Raw genomic sequence first — 26,238 nt, 5'->3', positions numbered from 1 at the left:
CATTGGGCTTTAAAGGATGAGCAGGAGCAGAGAAGTGATGCCAAATGTTGTCTAAGTGACACAGAGGAAGAAGGGCAGTTCAGATGGGAGAATCTGGGAAATAAGTAAGATGGTTATATTCGATGTGTGAATCCTTGACTCAGAAATGTTGACACTCATCACCATGTAATAAGCAGCTGGGCATGAGAGTAAGCCTTTTAATGGGAGAGTAACATGATAGATCCTGTATTTAAGAAGGATTAATTCATTCCTCACCAAGAGACTGGCCTTCCAATAATAACCGAATGGCATAGGTTCATCACCTGCTTTTCTTGGGATGGTAGTGAACAGAGGCTGAAGAAAGCTCAGTCAGTTGCCCAAAGTCACATAACTGGGTATTTCTGACCTCAAATCCTTTCTACTATGCAACGTTTCTTCCCACAGCAATCCCAAAAATGTGGACAATTGTTTGAAGCTCGACTTTCTGCTAAAAAAAAGTCATACATTATCAATTTGTTGTAATAGTGCTGGAGTTTCTGACAAGCAACTGTGCCTCCAGCCACAGGGAATATCCACATTTCCTTCCTCTTCTTACCTGCTCCCCAGTCATCAGTTTTCCAAGAACATTAATGAAGCACAGGATGCCATGATCTGCTAAGGTTTTCTTCACTCTTGCTGTTTCAGCACAATGGTCAGAAGGCCAAAATTGAAGGCACTGGTGACAGGGGTGGTGAAGATCTGAAAAACCTAACTAATGACTAGTGAAGAGCTTGGTACATAGTCAAAACCATCTGTTTATCGGGGAAAAACCACTGGGTTTGTTATCACAGGAAACAGTTTCTCTTCCTGTGACAACCACCTTAGAACCGTGTGACTTTGTGCCTGTTGTTTAATTTGTCCATGCTTCAGTTTTGTCCTGTGCACACACAATAATAGGATATTTCCAAATAGAATGAATAACAATGTAAATGAATATTCAGAGAGGTGTCTAGACCAAGGATCATACATTTTAAAATATGTGTGTTTATTTCTTATTATAATTTTAAAAGGAGGTATTTCAATGATTGTTGACCATCTTTTAAAAATATATATATATATATAACTTCTTAAAATATATATATATAACTTTTTATTACAATAGTAGTACAGATTTGTAGTAAAAAATAGAGAATCCAAAAGAAAGAATTACAAACCACCTTTTATCCCACAGTTCAGAGGTGAATCAGATTTTGTTGTTTATCCTTCAGATCTTTTAAAATGAAAAAGGAAAACAACCAGAAATGCAGTCTTATAACTTGCAGTGTGTCACATACCACAAATTGTGAACATTTTTTCATGTCATTATATATTCTTCCATAACATAATCTTAAGGAACCCAATGTTTACCCCAAATCATACTGTTGAACTGTGAAATTATCAATGCAAATTATTCTCTACCTGTTGATGAATAACACTTAGAGAAAAACATCTTTATAGGTAAACATTGGCACACATCAACAATTTTTTTAGAATACTTTTCTAGAAGGGGCATTATTTTTTCAAAATGCATACAAAATCAAGATGCTTCTGTCAGATCAGCCATTGTGTTGCGGCCCTATGGGTGAGTTTCATGTACTCAGGGGACATCATTCCCAGGGTCGAAAATATGAACAATGACACTTCTTGTTGAACAACCTGGGTATCTTAGTCCTTTCAGGCTAATATAACAGAAAACCATAAGCAGGAGGCTCATAAACAACATAAGTTTATCTCTCACAGTTCTGGAGTCTGGAATTGTGAGATCATGGTGCAAGCATGGTCGGGTTCTGGTGAGGATCCACCTCTGAGTTGCAGGTGGCCGTTTTCTCATTGTATCCTCACATGGTGGAAAGACAGCTCTTTGAGGTCCCTGTTATAAGGGCACTAATCCCATTCATGAGAGCTCCACCCTCATGAATGGGATTATCTCCCTAATTACTTCCCAAAGTCTTATCTCCTAATGCCATCTCACTGGGGGTTGGGATTTCAACATATGAATTTGGGGAGAACACAAACAGTCCATTGTACTGAGTTTACATTCTCATGAACAGTGTGTAAGAGTTTACTTTTCCGCCAGTCTTCCCAATGGTGTATATTCTCATGTTATTGCTTTTATACATGAAATAAGCTAATTAGTGGGTAACAAAGTGCATTTCTTTTATTACTAGTATAGCTAATCCCCTTTATTCAGTTGTTTGTTATCTCTCTAAATGTCTTACGTGAAATTGCTAATCATATCTTTTGCACATTTATATTGACTATTTCATATTTATCTTATTGATTTGTAAGAACTATTTGTATATCAAAACTATTAATCTTTTCAAATGTATGTTGCAAATAGTTCCCCAGATTGTCATTTGTCTTCGTGATGTTAGATATTATTCTTTTATAACCAAAACCATGAGGAAAGGTAGAAGTAACGACCAAAGAAAGATGAAAGAAAATGTAAAATAAAAGGGGGGCGAATAGAAAGAAGGGAAGAGGGGGAGATGAAAGGAAGAAAGAATGAAGGTTGAAAAAAAAAAGAAAGCAAAGAAGAAACCTTTTTATACAAGAGAATGAAGTTGAAAACTAAAAACTCACAAAAGACCTTGATTTTAATCCTATGTACTTGATCCCATAGGACATTATTATTTCTAAATGGAAATGTTCTTAGTTCTACTCCTCAGATATTTTTTTTTGCAAAGCAATCTGCTTCCTGATTTACTGGATGTGGTAGGAGGAAAGATGCCTTAACCACGCCCCACCCCGCAAAGATGCCTTCATCCCCAGAATTTGTGAATATGTTAGGTTACATTGCAAAGGGGGAAATAAGATTGCAGATGGAATTAAAGCGCTGATTAGCTGATATTAAAATAGGGATGTTATCCTGGATTATCTGAGTGAGCCAGTATAATCACAAAGCATCCATAAAAACTGGGAGAGGGAAGCAGAAAGCAGAGAGCCAGAGGGAGACATGACTGGAAGGATGTTCAGAGAGAGGCAGTGTTGCTGGCTTTGACTGTGGAAAAGGGGGCCACGGCTAAAAGGAATGTGGGTGGCCTCTAGCAGCTAGAAAGCTGAAGAAACAGATTCTCCCCCAGAGCCTCCAGAAAGGAATGCAGCCCTGCTGATGTCTCGATTCAGCCCAGTTAGACCCACGTCAGACTTCTGACCCACAGAACTGTAACATAAGAAATTTGTGTTGTTTTAAGGCACTAAGTGTTGTAGAAATTTTTTATAGCAGCACCAGTAAACTAATCTATCAGTTGTCTTCGAATAAAGGAAAAAAAACACAAGCCAAGCTGTTGACCCAGTCTGAATTTTACATTTTTTTTTAAAATGGCATACTCAGTGTATAGCAAAATCTACAGAATGAAAGAATTCAAAATTTTCTTTAATTATGAATATGTACGGGCACTTGGCACTTTTGTCCTCATTTGTACACTTTTAATGTCTGGATTGCATCGATGGTTAGAATTATACAAGACATGCTTCCTGTAATGTGACATAAATGAGTTGATTGCCTTCTTAGGAAATGGGTGCTAACTATTTCCGCTTGATGGGCCTCAAAAGCTACAAACACATTTTGCCTTCAATGAAAATCCAGTGAAGTGTTGCTGTAACCAAGCAGTCTGAATGCAGGAACAAGCAGCAGGCATAGACAGAAAGCAATCTGTCTCTTCAAACCGGGGGAATGTGCAGTGTGTGTAGCAAACGCTGATAAACAGCAGGACAAATAAAGACCTGGGAACACAAGCCTTGACTAAGCGGAGTTTGATCTCATTAGGAAGTTCTGATAAAAGATAAGACAAGGAACTTCCCTGGTGGCTCCAGTGATTAAGAATCTACCTGCCAATGCAGGGGACATGGGTTCGATCCCTGGTCCGGGAGGATCCCACATGCCGCAGAGCCACTAAGTTTGTGCACCACAACTACTGAGCCTGCGCTCTAGAGCCTGAGAGCCACAACTACGGAAGCCCATGTGCCCAGAGCCCATGCTCTGCAACAAGAGAAGCCACCACAATGAGAAGACCGTGCACCACCACAAAGAGGAGCCCCTGCTCGCCACAACTAGAGAAAGCCCGCACGCAATGACAAAGACCCAATGCAGCCAAAAATAAATAACTAACTAAATAAATAAATAAATTTTTAAAAAGATAAGACAAAACGCTGCTGGGAGAAGGGAGGATGCTGTAGGCATCTTTACAAAACCCCCTACAAGGTGCTTTTGAAAGACCCTTGGAACATCCTGGGTAGACTGGTTTCTGTTCTGTAGTTGAAAACATTGAGGCAAATGCAGGAAAAAGTAATAACTTTCAAGGAATAGTGTATGAATGAAATAATTCCTAATAAGTCACAGAAATAAGAATAAAGATAAACAATAGAGGGTTTTTTGGTTTTTTTTTAAATGTTGAGCCTTCTTTTAATTAATTTTTATTTTTGGCTGTGTTGGGTCTTCGTTTCTGTGCAAGGTCTTTCTCTAGTTGTGGCAAGCGGGGGCCACTCTTCATTGCGGTGCGCGGGCCTCTCACTGTCGCGGCCTCTCTTGTTGCGGAGCACAGGCTCCAGATGCGCAGGCTCAGTGGCCGTGGCTCACGGGCCTAGTTGCTCCGCGGCATGTGGGATCTTCCCAGACCAGGGCTCGAACGCACGTCCCCTGCATTAGCAGGCAGATTCTCAACCACTGTGCCACCAGGGAAGCCCTAGCGTTTTTCTAAATGTATTTTATTGAAGTGTAGTTGATTTACAATGTTGTGTTAATTTCTGCTGTACAGCAAAGTGATTCAGTTATACATATATATATTCCTTTTCATATTCTTTTCCATTATAGTTTATTACAGGATGTTGAATATAGTTCCCTGTGCTATCCAGTAGGACCTTGTTGTTTATCCATCCTATATATACTAGTTTGCATCTGCTAATCCCAAATTCCCAATCCATCCCTCCCCGACAGCCCTCCCTTTTGGCAACCACAAGTCTGTTCTCTATGCCTGTGAGTCTGTTTCTGTTTCATAGATAAGTTCATTTGTGTCATATGTCAGAATCCACATATAACTGATATCATATGGTAATTGTCTTTCTCTGTCTGGCTTACTTCACTTAGTATGATAATCTCTGAAACCATCCATGTTGCTACAAATGGTATTATTTTCATTCTGTTTTATGGCTGAGTAGTATTCCATTGTCTATATGTACCACATCTTTATCCATTCATCTGCTGATGGACATTCAGGTTGTTTCCATGTCTTGGCTATTGTAAATAGTGCTGCTGTGATCATTGAGATGCATGTATCTTTTCAAATTATAATTTTGTCCGGATATATGCCCAGGAGTGGGATCTCAGCATGGGTCTTTTTTTTTTTTTAATAATTAATTTATTTGCTTTTTGGCTGTCTGGGTCTTCGTTTCTGTGTGAGGGCTTTCTCTAGTTGCAGCAAGTGGGGGCCACTCTTCATCGCAGTGCATGGGCCTCTCACTATCGCGGCCTCTCTTGTTGCGGAGCACAAGCTCCTGACGCGCAGGCTCAGCAGCCATGGCTCACGGGCCTAGTCGCTCTGCAGCATGTGGGATCTTCCCAGACCAGGGCTCGAACCCGTTTCCCCTGCATTGGCAGGCAGACTCTCAACCACTGCGCCACCATGGAAGCCCTCGGCATGGGTCTTTGAAAAGTTGTCAGTCTCCTTCACTTGCTATTCACTCTGTAGTCCACAGCAATCATGCAATTCTCTCTACCCTGCTACCGCCACCGTCCTTGTGGAGGTTATCAGAACCTCTTCAATGGGTGAAGTGTAGTTATTGAAACCAGTGCATATTCGATCACATGACTCCACATGACCTTTTGCAACCTTTATCTTACTTGCCTGGGCAGCCTTTATCCTGTTGACCATTCTGTCCTCCAATTCTCTTCCTGCCAGCCCTCTCTGGTATCCTCACTGCACAGGGCCATCTCCAGCCAGGAGTCCCTCAGCATCTCCCCATCAACACATCTAAAACTAAATCCAAAGTCTCCCCCCCCAACCCCATCTTCCCTCTCCTGAACCCCATATCTCAGTAATTGGTACCATCATGTACCTATTTGGCCAAGCCAGGAACAGCAGAACCATGCAGTTTTCTAAGCAATGCCTTTTATTTATTCATTTATTTATAAAGTAATGAAATTTGAGTGTTCCTCTAGACAAAGGACCAGCTTGGGGTGGGGTGGGGGTGGGAGAAACAATTTTGGCTTTTTAAAAAACTTTCTCCTGACCCTCTCAATGACGTTGCATAACATGGAGTTAGCAATTTGTTAGGTCCAGAGGGTCCTAGTTTTCAATGTAATGGCAGGATGCTCACTCTGAAGAATTCCTCTTTATCAGTCATTCTTTGCTTGGAATTTCTGCTTTGTCAAGTTTCTCAAGAAGCCATGAGGATACCCATATCTTCCTTACTTCATGGAACTCCTAAAAAGCTTGGAGCACTTTATTTTTGCTAATAATATTTCTTTTCTCTGCAAATACAAATTGCTCCTAGAGGCCCTGGATAATGAGTTATTTAAAAGATAAGGGATGCAGAAGCAGCCTGCGGTATGAAAATCAAGCATTAAGAGAGAGGACTCGGATGCACATGAGATAAAAGCCAGAAGAAGATCATCTCAATTGTCCTGCTTGACAGACTTGCCCATATGTGTAGGTGTCCCTGAAATTTTGAGGAGGATATTGTATGATCTGTTTCAAGTACCTGTCAGTTTTTTGTCCCCCCTTGAGAGTGGAGAGGCTACCTTAATGGCCCTTGAGGGTAACTTTTTCCTTTGTAACACATTCCTTTTTCCATGCAACCCACAGGCCTCTTTAAATCCAGAGCTAGTCTCCATCCAGGTACATGTTCCTCAGCCAATCTAAGGGTCCTGGCCGTGGACCATGATAACCATGCCCTCCAGCTACGTGCTAGCTGGGTGACTTCAAGCACATATATCTCATAAAGAGAATAACTGTTTCTTACTCTCAACAACCATGTGGTGTGGGCATCCCTTCCCAGCATCAGTATTGGTTAGACATCCAAGTTATCTCAGCTTGGATATAAAACGAGACAGCTACTGTTTTTGAATGATTCTCCTCTCCAGCGCACAAATAGTACTTTTTAAGATCGGCTTACATGAGCATCACCTGCAGGGCTGATTAAAACAGAGTGCTTGATCCCTCCCCCAGAATTTCTGATTCAATAGACCTTTAGTGGGACCCAGGAGTTTGCATTTCTAACAAGTTATCAGATGATAATCATACTGCTGGTCCAGAGACCACACTTTAGGCTGAAGTTCTGTGGGATTTTGTAGTCTGTTTGCTTGTTTTTTATTCTTTTTACTTCCCCCAAAGACTGCATTAGTGATGGGAACTCTAGGCAAGTACAGGAGTAAGGTACGTCCCAAGCCATTGCAAAACACATGGTATACTTTATTTTTCAAAGAAGTGTGGGACTGTTTGTTACTGAGAAATGAACTGCTTCTCTGAAGACAGGTATCTTTAAGACAACAATCTTTCATAGTAACTCTGTCTCCCATAAAAGATGAAGTAGATTGACGTTAAAGTAGGTTACATGCTTCCTTATGAAGGAGTTTCTGAAGTGCATAAAGCTATGTGTTACTGAAAACTGGTTATTCATGGGAAACTAGTTGTTTTTCAAACTTGTTTTTGACCAAAATAAGAACTTTAGTCATATTTGTAATTTTTGTGCAGAATTCAATAGGATAATCTGACAGAGAATGATGTACTGAATAAAAATTGTATCCATTCTGAAACTGACATCAAAGAGGCCCCTTAAGATGAAATGAAGCCTTAGTCTCTGGGTGGTCTCTGCTGAGGAAGGGAAGGGGATTTGCCGGAATTGGCATTTCTGAACACACAGAACAATAACAGCTGATAGATTGCTCTCTATTTTGAAATGGTATCACTCCGGCTGAGAACCTTTTTTTTTTTTTTTTTAATTTATTTTTGGCTGCATTGGGTCTTCGTTGCTGCACGCGGGCTTTCTCTAGTTGCAGGGAACAGGGGCTTCTCTTCGTTGCGGTGCATGGGCTTCTCATTGTGGTGGCTTCTCTTATTGTGGAGCACGGGCTCTAGGCACGTGGGCTTTAGTAGTTGTGGCTCGCAGGCTCAGTAGTTGTGGCTCGTGGGCTCTAGAGCTCAGGCTAAGTAGTTGGGATGCATGGGCTTAGTTGCTCCTGCACATGTGGGATCTTCCTGCACCAGGGCTCGAACCCATGTCCCCTGCATTGGCAGGCAGATTCTTAACCACTGCGCCACCAGGGAAGTCCCTGGATGAGAGCCTTTTATTTTTGTCCTCTAATGAAGAAGTATGATGTTTGAAGAACTGTTAAAAAGGGCAGCTCTCTGCCCATGCTCCATCCATCTCTTAACTGCTTCCCAGTTTTGAGTGGCATGACTCCCCATTTCCATAGGCTATCATCTTCTTTTATACATTGTCTTTTGGTCCCTGCTTTTGTTTGAAAAAGATTCTTGCTAGAAATGTGTTGCATAAATATGGCTCAGGTGAGCACATTATATAGAATAACGTTGAACTAAAGTGGATTTCATTAATAAGTAATGGCACTTTAGGTACTTTGTGGGCCAAAGTACTCTTGCTTGATTTTAACACAAATACCAGAATATTAAGGCATTTATTTTTAGTAAATTTCTCTCATGAAAACATGTTATCGCTCGAAAGATGGTATGTCATTCCTCTGCTTAAAGTTGCTTAGTTCTCAGGATGAATTTAAAATGCTTCAACCTGGTATACTAATCAAGATTCTTCATAGAAGCAGAACCAATGATATGTATATGGAAAGAGATATAAGGAATTGGCTCCCACAGTTATGGAGGAGCTGATTTTCACTGTGACCATCAAGAATTACCCTTGTAACACCCCAGATCTGCAGTTGACAGGTGGAAACCCAGGAGAGCTGATGGTCTAGTTACAGTAGGAGTTTGAAGGCCTAAGAACCAGGAGGGCCAAGGGTGTAGTTTCAGTCCAAATGCCAACAGTCTTGAGACCCAGAAAGAGCCCATGTTCCACTTTGAGTTCAAAGGCACAAAACATTCAATGTCCCAGCACAAAGGTAGTCTGGCAGAAGGAGTCCCCTCTTACTTGTGGGAGGGTCAGCCTTAACAGATTGGATGAGATACATCCATATTAGGGAGAACAATCTGCTTTACTCAGTCTGCGGATTCAAATGTTAATTTCATCCAGAAACATCCTCCCAGACACTCCCAGAATAGTGTTTGGCAAATGTCTGGGCACTCCGTGGTCCAGTCATGTTGATACATAAAATTAAAATTAACCATCATATTCAGCATGGAACATGGAAGATCCTTTGATAGCTAGAACAGATCACTTTAACCATAGTTCCTCCTATAACTCTTCCCTTCAGCCATTCAGAACTAGTTTTATTTCCATAAAAGCATCTTGGCTATTCATATCCAGGTGTTTTTAGCTGCTTTTCCCTCTGCTTGAGTGTGATTACCCTTGTCTTAGTTTGAATACCCATACCCCACCCCGGAAGCAGACTTGAAACACAAATTCAAGTGGAGATCATTTATTTGAGAGAAAATATCAGGAAACACCAGCAGGGGAGTGGAGAAGCAAGGCAGGGAAGGGAAGGAAGGCAATAATGGTAAGTTTTAAGTCCATCACCACTAGACCACTGGGACTCTATCCTATGCTTCGGATTGGGGAGATTCTAGGAGACAGTGTAGAACATGCCACGTGAGAAGTAAGGGAGCTGGAGGCCTTATATGCAAATCCTGTCAGTCATTTTGTGAAAGGCTGCCCTGGGCGGGGGGGGGGGGGGGGGGGGGGGGGGGGGGGGGGGATGGTAATTCCATGACACAGCAATTCAGAGAAAGCCCTCAGGCAAAGATACCCAGGGGCTGGTGGCTGGAGGCCAGACTGGCAAAGCACTGAAGCGTGAAGGAACAAGGGGTGTAGGCAGGGCACCCACATCTACTGGGCACCTAGTGCAGCTTTCACTTCCCCCTAGCTAACTCCAGCTCACCCTTTGGACTCAGCTTAAGCCTCACTTCTTCTGGAAACCATCCATAGACCTCTCTGACTTAGCTGCCTCTTGTCTGTTTCCCAACAGAACTTCTCACCTGCATCAGGGAATCTGTTACTTCTTCTGATTGTTGTCTTACTTTTCTATGCCACCCACTTCTTTGTGAGCTCTTTGAGGGAAGGGAGTGTCACCTTGTATCTCCAGGGCCTTGCATAGTTCTGGCACATGGTGTTGGCCAATAAATGGTTAGGCAGTAAAAGTAGTCATCATAATGACATGATAACAGTAACAGCCAGTATTTATTGATTGTTCCTTCTGTGCAAGCATTTTACATGTATTTCCAACTCTAGAAGAATGGTAATTTTATTAACCCTATTTTCCAGATGAGGAAGCTGAGGAGTAGGTTTACATAATTTGCCCAAGTTTGCCCAGCTATACATAGTTTGGCCTGGAAGTGAACCCAAGCAGTCTGAATATAGGTCCTGGATTTATTCTTAACTTCTGTATGAATAAATGAGTGAGTGAGTGAATGAGTGAATGAATGAATGAATAATAACACCAAGTCTGATCCTTCAACACCTTGGGAACATTCTGGGGATGATGCTATCAGTACAGTCTATAAAGTTCAAATATCAACTCTGATGTCACATTTCTGAGTACCCTTCCCAGTAGCCTTGACTGGAAGCATCTGTCCCTCCTCTGGTACCTTTTGTAATGGCACTGACTATTCCCTACCATATGTTCAAATTTCTCTGTGTGTCTTAGTTTCCTTACTATTGATAAGTTACTAGATAAGTTTCTACTTAAGTGTCTGATTCATCTTTGTATTTTCTGTTTCCCCAAGCACCAAGCCTTGCACCTACTAAGCTACCAATGAGTGTTTGTTAGAAGGACAAATGGACACCTGGGGGACAATCAGAGAGATCTTTGACGTTTCCTTTATTTTCCCCTAGAAACTGTACAGACTCTTTTCCATCCCACTCTGAGATTCCAGAGAGTCTGTTGTCATGGAGATGGTTCTAGATATTTTAGTCGGTTCTGGAAAATAAAATTCTGTTTAAATATATTAAGTTCAGAAAAGAATCTGTGAAGATTTTACTTTGTAGCATTTAGATAATCATTTGGTTAGAAATCACATTTCTAAGAAATAGCTATTCTTCCTCTTAAAATTATATTCATAGAAAGAATGAAAGAAAGAAATATGCAGAAAATCACTAATGTTTCTAACAGTCTGAATGGAAGAAAATTTACTTCTTTAAAATTTAACTGTGACCATCAAGAATTACCCTTGTAACACTTCAAATTAAAGGCATTTTCCATTCCTACTAATATATTGCTAATCGTCATTAATAATTAATACTTAGAAGAGTGCCATATTGAATAAATTTGGCTAGGAAGTTGCAAATCTTTACTGAGTCGTCATTATTTACAGACTGTCTTCTAGATACATGCTGTCCTAATATGTAAGAGATACTTAGAAATATAAACATAAGAATTCTCCAATTTGACTAATAAAAAATCAGAGAAAAGTAAAAAACAAAGCAAAACAAAAAAAGTCAGAAATTTAATTTAGCAGAAATTTCTTTATTGATTCTACTGTGTAATCAATTGCATTAGGTGCCAGGGAATACAAAGGAACGTAAGACATAAGCTTTATCTTTGAAGAATTTATGACCTAGAAATGGGTCTATGGAAGACAGGTAGGTTAACAAGTAACAAGACTGTGGGATTTGATGGTAATAATAACTATTATTTAGCACTTAATGATGTTTCAGTAGCTGTCCTAGTGCTTTATGTGGTATTATCTAATTTAATCCTTATAACACCTCTCTGTGGGAGGCACTGTTATTATCCCACTTTACAGCTGATGAACCTGAAACTCAGGAATATTAGGTAATTTCTCCAAGATCAGATACCTAGTAAATGAGTGGATATAGGGGCCACTCTGCAGATCTAAGCCTAAAGGTCCTTAAAGTCCATACTCAGAAGGCAATAAAAATAAGGTACCAAAGGGGACACTATTCATTCACACTTGGGTGGAGCAGATGTTATGCTGCCTCAGCTTGGCCTGGAAGGATGAGTGTGAGTAGAGGTGGAGAAAAGCATTGCTTCCAGGACTGAGGCAAGTAGGGGAAGCTAAAGGAAACTTAAAAAATTGGGAAAAAGGTCAAGTGTGGTCATGTGTGTAGGTGGCAGCATGAGTGGAACAGGGGTGGTGAAACTGAGAAAGGTGTTCAGAACCAGATCTTGTTGACCTTGAGTGTTACCCCAAAGAGTCTAGACTTTTCTCATTAGACAGAGAAGAGTCACTGAATGGTTGTGAACAAGATCAGAATTGTATTTCAAGATTGATTTGGCAGCTATGTGTAAAAGGAATTGGTGTCAGAAGTGGGAAGAAGAAAAGGGCAGTTGGGAAACCACAAAACAGGGAAGGTGAATGGCATTGAGAGCTGGAATTTGGATTGTAATAATGTGAGCAGAGAAGAAGAAACATGGAAATAGGACAGGATTTGGCATCTCCTAGATGTGAGGAACACTTAAGGAGAAGAGATGATAACACATATTAGTTCAAAAAGCAAATACGTCATTCAGCAGGCAGAGGAAGTACACATCTGTGTCCAGTTAAAGGGACCTACAATAGGAGATGAGATGAGGGGAGTTAAATGGGGATGGAGCAACTGGTGGGAGCATGTGAAAGCACATGGTTAAAGGTGTGGATTTGCATGTGTAGCAAACAAGCACTTTTTCTGGTGCAATGCAGGGGTTGGACATTCTGTCAGCCTACAACCAGATAGTGATGGCTGCATTTTCTCAGAAACTTGAGGTGAACATACATACCTTTAATAAATGCAGAAAATGTGGCATTTAAAATCTGTGATTTTAATATTTTTAGGAATTAAAATGACCGAAGTGACCATATGTAACTTTGATAAATAAAACAAATTATTTCATATATAGTTTATTATAAATATGTAATAACTTTTAAAGGAAATGTAAACCCTAGGTGTTAAATTGTGCTCTAATGTGTACACTTTCTTCTTAATTTAGCATGATAATATAAGACAGTAGAAAGGCATAATTTAACACTCTCTTTTCTACTGTTTTCTTCAATTTTTTATTAGTCAAATTGGAGAATTCTGGTGTTTCTAGCTTTCATATGAGTTTTTCTTTGTTTTATTTTTTAATAGATGACAATAATGAAGAAGAAGACATTGACATGAAAGAAGATTCAGGTATTAAATTTATAATTTTATTCTTACAGGATAGGCAAGGATCATTTTGTTGTTTATGTATACCTCATATTTTCCAAAGAAAGACAAAATAAGGTTAATAAAATAGAAATGTACACTCAAGGTTATAAACTAAGGAAATGTTATTATAAAATAACAGCTAATGCAGTTATGGTATTTAAACATTAAACTTGAATTTGAGCTTCCTGATAGCTAAGGTAAAAATGGAACATGATGTTGTAGTTAATAGAGGTGTGTAACAAATCACCCCCAAAACTTAGTGTCTAAAACACCCACTTACATGCTGAACTATTCTATGGGTCAGGAATTCAGACCAAACACAGCAGGGGTGATTTGATAATACTACTCCACCAAATCTGAGGCCTCAACAGGAAGACTTAGCAGCTGGGGGTTAGAATCATCTGAAGATTTGTTCACTCATATGTCTGGCTGGTGATTGACAGGGCTGTTAGCTGAGACCTAAATTGGGGCAGTTTCCTGAAGCACCTGTGCATGGCCTCCTCCTGTGACCTGGGCTTCCTCCCAGCAGCCAGCTTCCTTTTGTTTTTTTCTAGAGAGAGTGAGCAAGCCAGACGCATATCCCTTTTAAGACTCATCCTCAAGAATCCCATATAATTACTTCCACCAAACTCTTTTCTTTGGAGTGGTTATTCACAAGCCCACCCAGGCTCAGAGGAGGAGAGAATAGACTCAGTTTCCTGATGGGGAGCAGTGAGGTTCTACCCAGCAGGCAGGACCTGAAAAATGGCTGAGGCCATCTTTGGAAAATGCATTCTCTACATATGATGTATTGCTCTCATTATCAGAAAGTGAGATACATGCCTACTCCTCAAAAACAACCAGTGTTTGGTGAGAGAAATCTAGTGGTTAACAGCATTGGCTCTGGCCTGAGATCAATATGAACTTGGTAGCGAATGCATGAAGCAATAGGCCTGGATTCAATCCTAGCTCTTCCACTGAATGAACTAGAGTTTTCTGTATAAGCTTCAGTTTACACTTCGAGGGGCAGTAACTGTTACCGTACATTCTTGTTTGGGGGACTAAATGAGATATCATACCTGAAATGTTCCTTGGACCATAGTAAACGCTCAGTGGATGATTGCTTTTCTCACTCAGTATATCGGACAGATATTAGAAGGCATAGGGCTTAATTCTCTGGGATGAGAGCCCCATGTTTCTCATTTTGGCAATCACACTGCTCTAGACATGAAATGGAGCCAGTTTTCAAAACTGAAATAGATATCTTAGAGGCCCTAATTTTGTGTGACATCCTGTTGCTGCCAGAACTCCTTACAAATCACTGACAACCTGGGTCTGAGCAACTCCACGAACAGGGAGCTCTTTAAACTGTGAGGCAGACAGTCTCGTTGGGCAAGGTTTGGTTAAGATCGTCCTTTTCCTTGTGAAGTTACATCTCTCCCTCACCTGACCTCCCACTGTCTTCATGAAGGAGTAGCATCAGTTCTTTTCCTTCATAACAGTTCACTGGAACAGTGACTGTAGCTTCTATCCACTCTTGTTCCTGTGGTCTCCCCAGGACCATGGACTCAGAGGGCATGAGAAGCAGACGGAGGATCTCAAGGTCAGGAGCAGGAAGGCAAGAGGTAGAATAGGGACTATACAGCAGCTCTGGGTTCCCTACCTGTATCCCCTTGGCTCTCACTGTTGTTGTATAATACCAACAGCTTTCTAAGGAAAGTTCTTGTGACTTTCAGCTGAGTGATTGTCTCTGTTCATGAAAGAAAACTCAAAGTACCGGGGGGTTAATTTCTCTGGAGCAGACCTCAGCCAAGGTTGGCCGACAGTTGGTTGATCCAACCAACCTCTTGCAGGACACATCTGAGGCATGTGCTAGACCGGTGCTGCCCAGTAGAAATACAACGGCAGCCTCAACTGTGAGCCTGATATATAATTTCACATTTTCTAGTAGTCACATTGAAAAAGGTAAAAAGAAAACAAGTGAAATTAACTTAATATTTCATGTAATATAATATATCAAAAATATTATCATTTCAACATATAATCAATATAAAAATTATATTAGTCAGATATTTTACATTCTTTATTTTTCCATACTAAGTTTTTGAAATTTGTGTGTATTTCACACTCACATTCCAAATCAGACTCTTCACATTTCAAGTATCATTGGCAAAATGTAGTATTGGACAGCGGGATTCTATACCATCGCCCAGAGGCTCCCAGCAGTATTGAGCCCTGATTGTCCACAGCAGAACTTTCTCATTAACACACTAACTGGTTGTCCTCCCTTTCCAGTCTTACTTCCCTACTCCCCTCTGGTGCTTCCTGGGGTAATCTCTCAAATTAAGTACTTGCACTCAAACCTTTCTCTCAGTGTCTTTTTCTGAGAAAATTCAACATAAAACAAGGGCTCTGCTTGCCTTTTGTAACACATAAAGCCCAAGGCAAAGTTTCAATTAAAATATCCATTCCTGTACTTAGGTAGGATATCTTATTATTTAAAAGAACCATAGGTTGAAAAAAGACTTTAAGCGGTCACCCTATCTTAGATTCCATGCATTTAATATTAATGTTTGCATTTCATTTGTATGAATGTATCCTGCTTATGTGAGGTATCCCTGGAATATCCTTCAGTCATGGGGAGCACTGCCCTTTCAGCCAGACAGTTTAAGGAGCTTATCTTGCTAAGGATCTTTGCTTGAAGTGACATAAGTACACATTTCTAGGCAAAGGGGGTTGACTTCTTAATGAGGTGCAGCTAGCTATCCGAACCGCTGAGTGAGTTCAAGGAAATCATTATTAATGCTAATGCAGAGCCCACAAGGTTGGAGTCAGCATTTGAGGTTTGGGGGCCTTAAGTGGGTCATTATTTCTGATTTTAGTCCTGCCAAGTGTCCTGGGGGTTTTGTCTCCAGCAGCTGGATGCAGCTGTTCGTGTCACACTGAACGGCCCAAGGATGCTAAGTCACTCAGGCAGAAGGGGCTTGGGAAGGTGCTCTCCATTCCCAATATCTGAGTGCTGAAATCATGGGGGACCGTGTGCAGAATGGGTCCATGGAGGCCCAGCTGGCCTTGCTGAATATTGGCGAGCAGGCTGTCCGTTCGGTCTCACGCTCAGGTGTGCGGGTCTCTGAGAAGGGTATGACTGAGCCTCCGAAGACCATGAACTGCTGGCCTTCCCTCTGCCCTGCATCACCTCTTCTTCTCATACAAGTAGAAACGCTGGAAGAATTTGTAAGAATACCGTTGATGCTAGCGAAGGGCTGCTTGGGTGGATCAACCAGCCAGCATATGCTAGTGAATGATAGTGGATAATAATTTGGATATCAAAAACCAGGGAGGTGCTGGGAAACGTACTCCCTGAGTGGGGGGGAGCCCCCATTTGAAGAGTTTTCAGATTCCTTGGGTATAAATATGCCTACCATGGTATTGTTCAAGCTGCCAAGCATGAGTCCAATGAATGTAGGAGTGGAGGAGAGAGAGATCCAACCAGCTGGGGCAGGCTGGCTCCCATCAGCCCCGGCACACCTCTGCCGAGCCAGGTTTTGAGTGTGTACCTTGTGCCGATCACTCAACCTACATGAACTCACGTAAGATACGCACCAGCTCTAAGAGACGGGGACTGTTATTATCCAAGGCTTGGGGGGATTAGTTCCTTGGTTATATAGTAGAGACAGAATCCCAGTATCTAGATCTAACCCGAAAGCTCACATTCTTAACCCTTGTGCTCCTGTCTCTAGACTCTAGTAGTAAGGAGAAGCAAAAGCATATCAAATGGTATCGGATAAGGTCATCCTAAGGAGAGGCTCTGCCGCCATGGGAGGTGGTAGGAGCCGCCTGACTTAAATGCCTAGGATCCTTTTTAAGTCCTTCGGTTACTTAAGCCGAGCACAGTAAATGTTTCCCTATGTCCTTTCATTTCCAAGACCATGCACTCTTGAAATGGACCCCAACCTGAGCCCCAGGGGCAGAAAATCAGCAGCCACCTGTGGCAGGTCAGCCACCTAAGAGCCCGGAGCACAGTTGAGCTCCTCAGGGAGCAAAGACATGCGCATAACAACACCCCAGCGTTCCAGCCTCTGCCAGAAATAGAGGCAACAGAGACAGTATGATACAATGTCAAGGAGAAGCATGGGGTGCTATTGAGGAATGTTCCTCTAGCTTCCCCCAGGCCAAGAGGGAGAGTAGAAACATGGGCCCAGAGGCCATATGTAGCAGTGACTTTCATTTAAGTGTCTCCATGGGTGTTATGAAATGATACTATACTATGTCATAGACGACTGCTCATAATTAACATGTATCCGTGCCCACTGACCACCCCAGGAGTGCCCTACGGCTTCTTCAGAAAGGAAGCACTTGTACTTTTGGGGTATGTAAATAGCTCAAAATGTGGGCAAATAGATGTCTTTTTAAACCCCACCCATTCCCCAAGAATTCCCATTCAGGTGGGAAATCAAGAATTCAGAATTTAGTTCTCAAAAACTCACTTTCAGGAAATACTGGTTTGGAGTTGAACTCCCAGCAATGGAAACTCTCCTCTTGGTCCCAGTTGCAGATGATGCATTTCAGGGCATGGAAGGGTTAGCGTCTTCTCCCAGAGATATTGCAAGTGTTACTCTGCTCATTTTATGAATCCCTTTGAACCCAGCATCTGTGCTCAGTGAGCTGTTCCAAGCATCTCATTTCTGTTTTTGCTGAACCTATTCCGAAGGGTCAGTATCCATCTCGCACCTGGTGACAGAAAGCTGAGGGAGTTGCTAATGTAGTCGCTGGCAACATTTTTCACCCTGGTCGTGTTAATGACCTGGGATGTGACTGCCTTGCAACCACAGAAAACCTAACGCTAGTGCCCAAAAACCTTTGTAGTCCATAATGCCGAAGTTTTTAATAGCACATCTATCAAATGCATTTGTTTTGTTCTGTTCTTTTTATAATAAATGGGAAAAGAAAAATGAGTCGCCATAACTCTGTAGTGTAGTTATAGAATCCTGGAGTAGGTAACAGCTGCTAAAAGGGTGAGAATTACGCACAAGCCCCATTATATCTTGGCCTTAAAGAAAGGCCTGGGTGAAGGGGATATAAAACAGAATTTGAAATGAAATTCTCAAGGCACTGCCAGACACCAGTGACACAAGAGAGATTACGGAAGACAAATGCCCTTTCTCATGGAACTTATATTCTCAGAGTAGGGGGTGTTTGAGAAGGGAGACATACATTAAAGAAATAAACAAGGGGACAAGATAATTTCAGATACACCAGATGATGTGTTTGCGAGAGATTTTCCTTGCAAGGACCCGTCACATTAAGTAGTCAGGGAAGGCCTTTCTTGGGAGCTGAATTTAATCTGAGATTAAAAGATGGGAAGGAGGTAGATATATGAATGAATATACGTGTCAGGGGAAAGGCAGAGCAGCAGGTGTAAAGTTCCTGAGGCAGGAACCAGCCTAGAACTGATTGAAGAAATGATTGAAGGGAGTTAATAAATCTGAAGCCAAAGAGCAAGTGGGAGATGAGGCTAGTGTGGTAGGTGGAGCCCAAGTGGCACGTTGTCCTGGACCATGGAATTGGATTTGGATCTTATTCTAAGAGCAATGGCTTTTAAACAAGCAAGCAAGCAGTGTGATATGGTTTATGTTTAAAAGAGAACTCTGGCTGCTACATGGAGAATAGATTGTGGGGAGAGGAGAGAGCTAGAAGCTAGAATTCAGGTTGTTGTAGTAACCCAGGTAAGAGATGCTGCTGGTTTAGACTAGGACGCTGATTGCAAAGAATGAGCACAGTAGAGGAATATGGGATCTATTTTGGTGCAGAGCTAAGAGGACTTATTGTGGTGGGATTGCTTTATAGGAAAAGTAATTGAAGAGAAATATGAAGGATATCTCGGTTTTTGGTTTGAATTCCTGAGTAGATAAGTCATACCATCCCTTGAGATGTGGAATACTATAGAGAGAACAGGCTTGCAGACATCAAGAGTATCGTTCTGGCTGTGTTGTTTGAAATGCCTAATGGGATTATTTACATAAGTTTGAAATGCCTGATGGGAGCTGAGTAAAGGGGAATCCTTAGAGAAAAGTGGGGTTCAGGTAAATCCCAGCCCTGAAAGGACAACGGGGGAGGTGGTTGTTACAGGGCCCAGAAGACAGAGAGGGCTGTGAGGAGAAGGTCAGCTGACAGGAGCTGTGACCTTAGATTGAGGGAGACAGTCAGCCCTTGAAGACTACTGGTAGCCTAGGAAATAAATGCCCTGGGCTCCCCATTGGCTGGATCTAACAGGAAGCCGGTGAGCTGGGGAGTTCATTGGTGCGGTCCATAGAGAACAGTCTCCCAGAGCACAGGGGGCTGGGGATGAGGGGTGAAGGGTGGAAAGTGGATCTGAAAGGGCAAACAGAAGACATCCAGTCCAAATGCAAAGTAAGATGCCACATGGGCCATTGAAGGCATAAGCTTTGAGAATTGGAAAGACCAGGACTGGAGATATAAATTAATGCCTAACAAAGTATCCGATACCCAAATGGGATGAATTCAATGATAGTTTTCCTAAAAAGTGTCTTCAGAATTTATATTACTAGGCTTCTTGGATAGACTTGATTGGGGGACCATTGAGAAGAGTGGGAAGTATAATAATTTAATCGGGGACATACAGAAGTTTTTTAGACTCTGGATTACTAAAGAAATCTGTTCGATAGAAGGAGATAATTTCAAGCCCCACTGTAACCCCCCAAAATGAGATGACTTTACAGCTCATCTAGCCCTACTTTGAAGGCTAAAATGAAATTACACAATGGCAACTGTCAATCAAGCCATGAAGTTTTAAATCAAACTCTCCTGGAGAAAAACGTAATAATAATTTGGGGTTGCTGTGTGGAAAATGTTTTCATTTTAAAAAAAGCACTTAAGATTTCACATTTGTGTGACGCATTAATAATGGCAATAAAAAAAGTGTTTACGCTTAAGCTCTAAGTATAAGTCCATGTTCATTGGAGAAGCACAGGTCTTTGCCAAAGTTTAGCTCGGCCATAATGACAGATAAACCTGCAATTAAGCTTCACTATATGTGTGGGTTTAGTAAAAAAATATATGTATTATTAAACATCAGCATAATTTTGAACCCCTACCGGTAAATATTTAAATAAAAACGTAGTAAATCTTTGTGCTTCCAGAGGGGTTAGAGCCAAAAGACCGCTCTCCACCCCACAAGAAGAGCAAAGCAAAGAAGCCAGAAGGTTCCAAGGACTCTAGCAAGGGTAAGTCCAGCTCTTCCTTTCTTAAAAAAAAAAAAAAGCTTCCATGAAAAGAAACTTCTGTTTAACTTTTCAATTTTGTGGTTGCTCCTCATATTCAGATATTTCTAAGGGTTCAAGCATCCCCGGGCACTTCATTCTCCTTTCTTAGTACGTTTACTCTCCCCTGAATATGAGAATGAAATAGTAGATTCAGGTTTAGTTTGTTAAGGGAAAAACCAAATGTAAAAACATCGTTTTCTCAGTGTGACGTATCTTTCATTCCTACAAAGTGTGAAGTGGTGGGTAGTGCTTACCAGTTAGGTGCTCTGAAATCAGGCAAGGGTGAAGGTCCAGATCTGTGTGTGACGAGTTGCATGGTAGCTGTTGTCTTATTGGATCATTTGTTTTTCTCATGAACACATTCTGAGTCCAGAAGCAAGCCTCAGGAGTGGGAGATGGAGATGCTTCCTGTCTTTAGTGTTCTTCTCTCCTTTCTAGAAGCCAATGTATGTTTGCATTTATGCATTGAATGGGCATGCCCAACTGGGCTCAGTTTTATGAAGAAACGACACGCCCTCTCTCTTACAACACGAGTACACTTATAAGATATGCAAGTTTTTCATTTAAAATGGTATCTTTAGGTATTTTGTAAAGTGAGCCTCTAACCTAATGGTATGCATGAACTTCTAACAGTGGAACATATTTATGCCTCTACTTTCTTGCCTGGAGCCATGCTTCATCCACTGTGAGATGGCGAGTACAATAATCCTGATGGTGTCTGCCTGGGTCTTTGGGAAAGAAGATGCCAAGATGAAGTAGAAGGGCAAGAAAGTACTGGGTGAAAGGGGAGGAGCAGATGCGGGAGCAGTAGGTGAAGGAGAGAAGGAAGGAAGGCAGATGCGCTGGAAGAGCCTCCGTCTGCAAATTAGTCTGAGTCTGGGGAAGCCCAGGCAAGGACTGGATAAAAGGGCTTTTGCATTGGGCAGGAATGTCTGGGCTGCAGGGTCCCCTCCCCCCTGAGGGCTCTCTGGCTGCAAGTGGCTTGGGGAGAAAGTGACAGGAACATAATACTGCCTTGAATCCCCAAAGTGTGGCCGCTGCTTGCCGTCAGCCAACTTGACTCCCGGCATCAGGTTGTCTCTTGAAAGGAGACCTTGAGCACCTCACCTCCATGACTGCACAGCCTCTGTGTGCGTGACGGGTTCTAAATAAGTCATGACACGGTCTTCTCCCTCATCCGGGCTCAGAACCAATTGAGGAGGCAAAGCTGTAAGAAAGTTGAAGCCAAAAATATTAGCTTCGTTACTAATGAGGTTAGACCAGAGCTCTGGTTACGCTGCCCCCAGATGGGCTCCCTAATGCTGGGTTTCACTCCTGAATATGAAAGACTCTGCCCCCTTAAAAGCAAGTACCACTGTCCTTGGTATCCTCGACTGCCTGGATAGAGGCTGCCCTGGTGAGAATAAGCTAGGACATGTCCTCTCTGCAGGCAGGTGGATCTGAGAGAGACACACCACGGGGCTGTTTCTTCTCCCAGGCTCGCCCTAGGTGAGGGGGTGTGGAGACAGGCGTGGCAGTAAATGTCCTCTGCCCTCTGGGTGAGGTGCAAGGGATAAACAGTAGAAATAGTCTATGTAAAGTGCCTGGCACGGGTCTGCTTTCCATTAGTGATGGCTATTCCATTATAATTGCTATCATACTCAGGACCGTGATAGGGTACACATTGTCCTAAGTCACTGAAATGTGCTGGAAAGTTTAGAATCATTCAGAGAACACTTATAACCATGGAGAAGGGCAGCAGCTCTCTCATTGGCCGGAGGGGGTTTGTTAGGATCTGATTGGGAGACTAGTCAGGGTTCCACCTCCTACTAGAATTAGATCATTTCCTGGACAGTCTCTTAAGACCATGATTGGGAAATGGATTAGGGGCAAAACAACAATTGCCCTTTCCCTGGAGAGGCTCCACCTCACTGAGTGGTTCCCATCACATGTGTGACCCACATCAAAGGTTGTTTTCCAGAGCCTGAGGCTGCTGTCATTTCCAAGTGTCACATGGGAGGTGGCACACATACAGTGCAGCAGTTCTGTCGCTTAATTAACAAGGGAATTCTTCTGAGTTATTCCTTCAAATGTGTGAAAACTTCATTATTTCCTAAATAATTTGCTTTGTTTAGGAAAACCATCTCATAATCCTAATATGACTAAATACTATGTCTTCACCTCACCCAAATATGTCATCCCAGAATCTGCTCTGAGTCACAGAAGTGCCCTCACTGTGGGTTTGTTACCAGGGGCATTTGGTCTGTGGCATCATGGGGAAATGTAAATGTTAGTCACTCTACAGAAACGTGGGGATTGCGTCTTTGTTCCTAAGATGCCTTCCAAGATAAGAAAGGAAAAGCTGCTGGGAAAGGAGTGAGAAAGGGAGCAGAATCTGACATGCCAGTGGTAGATGACGGAATGATAGAGGACTCGTTATTTATCAGTATTTTGACAAAATAAACTATGTCCTGTATTCAGGTGTTGTATTGTTGCATACGTCTCACTTCCTCTTATGATTCAAAGAGTTGCAATCATTCTTTCCTACTGGATATGCAAATGGATTAGTGTATCAGTGGATAGAAGGGGAATGTGGGTCATGACCCTTCTCTGCAGTCTTCCTACTTTAGAGTTATCAGTCCTTTTCCAACTTGGTCATCTCTCTAATATGTTTTAGTAAGAGAAACTTCTGGTATTTTTATTTAGAGATCACTCAGCCTAAATCCCCATCACTTGGCCTCATCTCACTTCTCTCCTACCTTTGGGTTCCGTGCCCTGCTTCCAACACTTACAGGTACTACTGATCACCTCAGCTCACCCTGTAATATACATTCTCAGACAGTGTCATGGAGAGTGGAGTTGGAACACAAATTCACTTGGATTTTGCAGCATATATAACCATAATAGCTGTATTTTGATCCAGAAGAAGAATCTTGAGAGCATATGGTCAAATTTTCTCATTCTACAGAGCCGTTTTTAAAATAAGCTGCAAACAGTTCTTTAACTTGCCCAAGTCTATGCAGTTTATTAATGTTTTAATAATTTTTTAATGTTTTAATAATAATTTTTAATAATTGTTTTTCTGGAAACAACACAGCTTCTCTCATCTTTTTCCCTTTCTCTCTTCTGGAAATTAGAACTCGTTTTGTTGAAGGAGGAAATGTTGCCATCATTACAGCTTTGAGTGAAAGCAAATATTATAAATGTTTAAGTATTTAACTTTAAATATTTAGCTTTAAATATTTAAATATGTAACTAAAGTATTGAACATCAAATTTTAAAAATCAAACAGTTTCTAAGATTATTTGCATTTTTTATACTGTGGACTTTTGGATATAGAGTTCTATTTTCATTATTTTCATTGAAATTTCATGGACCACAGTATACTTTGATTTGACCCGCTGCAATGCAATGCCAATAATGAAATGATTAGCAATTTCAGACCACTAACTGTTTGTCTGGCATGTCATAGAAATGGTAATGCTATCCATAAACCACCACATCATAGGCATAATTGTTTGAAAAAAGCCTGATTAATACCCATTCCACCAATTGCAGCTCCCAATAATTTAAACCAGTTTTATTTCTTACAAAATATTTAATTGAAAGAATATCATTACAGAATCTTAGCACCTTTCATAAAACATGCTTTTCTCAATCTCTTTCCTCTATCCTTCACAAGTAGATCCTCTAGAAGTTCCATTAGTGAAGTCTCTCAGGCTTTGTCTGAAAAGATGTTATTTTCCTTTTTTTTTTTAAGGTGGTTTTGCTGAGTAAAAATTCAAGGTTGATGGTTATTTTCTTGCAACATTTTAAAGATAATTTCCCACAGTCCTATCGATCCTATAGTTGTTAAGAAGTAATCTCTCAGTCCAATTATTGTATATCGTTAGGTTATCTGTCTTTTCTTTCCAGCTGTCTTGATAATCTATTCTTTATCTTCGGTGTTCCTCAGTTTCACTGTGGTATACCTCAGTGTGGGTTTCTCTTTATCCTCCTTAGGATTTGCTGTGCTTCTTGGACATGAACATGGGCATCTTTCATTAGTTCTGACAGTTTTTCACCTATTACCTCAACAAATGTTAGTTCTACACTACCTTCTATTCTTTCTTTGTCCTTCATGACTCTTAACCTACATTGCATTTTTTTTTTCTGTGCCACTATCTCTCTTTGATGGTTTCTTTTTCCAAGTTTATCATTCAGTTTGCTGATTTCTATTCAACTTTCTTCTATCTGATGTTTAACTCTTTGCTGAGTTTCTTATTTCAGTTATTATAGTTTTCATTTTTATAAGTTTTATTTGGTTCTTTTTCAGATATACCTAGTTACTCTTTATTTAATTAACACATAAAATATCTTAAAAAAAATCTGTATCTGAAATTTCAATGTCTCCACTCTGTACAAATCAAAATTCTGCAGTTTATTTTTTCTGCAGATTCATGCTTGTAGTTATTTCCTTGTGTGTTTTGCCTTCTTTATTGCCATGTTCATTGGATTTTTATTTGTGGGAATTTTTTGAAGTTGGATTAAAAGCTTATTTATTTATATTTTGTTTTCTGAAATACTTGAAGATGCTGCCAATTTAGGAATCCCTTAAACTACATATTTGGCTTAAAGTTTTATTTCTTGTTTTGTTTGCTGTTTGTACTTAAGCCCACATTAGTGCACGTATAAGATTAGGAAATCTCAACAGATACTTTTATCTTCCTTTTTTCCTTCTCCAGCCAATGCTAAGCTGAGATAGGCAAATTCCCCACTATTTTCAGAACCAAAGCACTGCCCCTCTGCACCTCACATGTGTGGCTCATTCAAGTCAAATTCTGGCTAGAGTTTCTCAATGATTATTCCTGTATCTATCACCAACATCACCTGGGAACTTGTTAGAACTACAAATTCTAGGGCCCCATCCCAGACCTACTGAATCAGAAACTCTGATGTAGGATCCAGTAATCTGTGTTTTTAAAAGCCCACCCGGTATTCAGATGCATGCTCAAATCGGAGAACCACGGTTCTAGGGTCTAGACCATCTGAGATTGGCAGACGCCTCAAAGCAAACAGTAATTTCAGTGCTTGCTTAGAAATCTTGATTCAATATAATTTGTCATTTCTGGCTTCTTAGAAGTTCATTATAAAAGCACCAGCTCGCCATGTATTCAAGAATCAGATGGATAAGTAAGGCGATAAGTAGATTAGAAGATGATTGATAGATAGATAGATAGAGAAAGAATACATAGATGGTAGATAGTGTATGCATACAAATATACATATAAAATACATATCTACATAACTATGTGTGTGTGTACATACATATCTACATATATAATACATAGTCTAGAAAGATATACATATCAAAATGACCTCAGGAATTATCTTGGAGGAGTGGAGAAGGGACAGGGGCAGACTTCGGAGAGTTTAATATTCAACTTTCTAAATTTATGTGTAATTGAAATATATATATATATATATATCAAGATTTATTTTATACTTATAAAAAACATTTTCATTAAAAACTAAAGAGACTTTATGCCTCTAAAATTCAGTAGCAAGTTTAGAACAGTAATTTTCTCCATACATTCATCTCCAAAGCCTTCAGTGGTTTTTGGTAATGAATGCTATTTTTTCCATCATATTTTTACAGAAAGCTTTGACTCTCGCTGTACAACTGCCTCTACATAGAATATTCAACAAGCCTGCATGTGACACTCATTCCTCAGGAACCCGAGCCCTTGCAAAGCTAAATCAA

General features: G+C 40.9%; 1 pseudogene across 1 annotated transcript in view; it reads left to right on the top strand.

Annotated features, from left to right (window-relative positions):
- Positions 1-26,238, top strand: part of LOC309973445 (ADP-ribose glycohydrolase MACROD2-like) — a 794,489-nt pseudogene that overhangs the window by 609,503 nt on the left and 158,748 nt on the right. Inside the window, exons 5-6 of the transcript XR_014327208.1 lie at positions 13,192-13,236; positions 20,394-20,477. The product of XR_014327208.1 is annotated as an ADP-ribose glycohydrolase MACROD2-like (transcript). The remainder of the gene's footprint in view (positions 1-13,191; positions 13,237-20,393; positions 20,478-26,238) is intronic.

The sequence above is a fragment of the Leucopleurus acutus genome (assembly GCF_964270905.1).
Source record: "Leucopleurus acutus genome assembly, chromosome: 16".
Taxonomy (NCBI): domain Eukaryota; kingdom Metazoa; phylum Chordata; class Mammalia; order Artiodactyla; family Delphinidae; genus Leucopleurus; species Leucopleurus acutus.
This window is presented reverse-complemented; position numbering and strand designations above follow the sequence as displayed.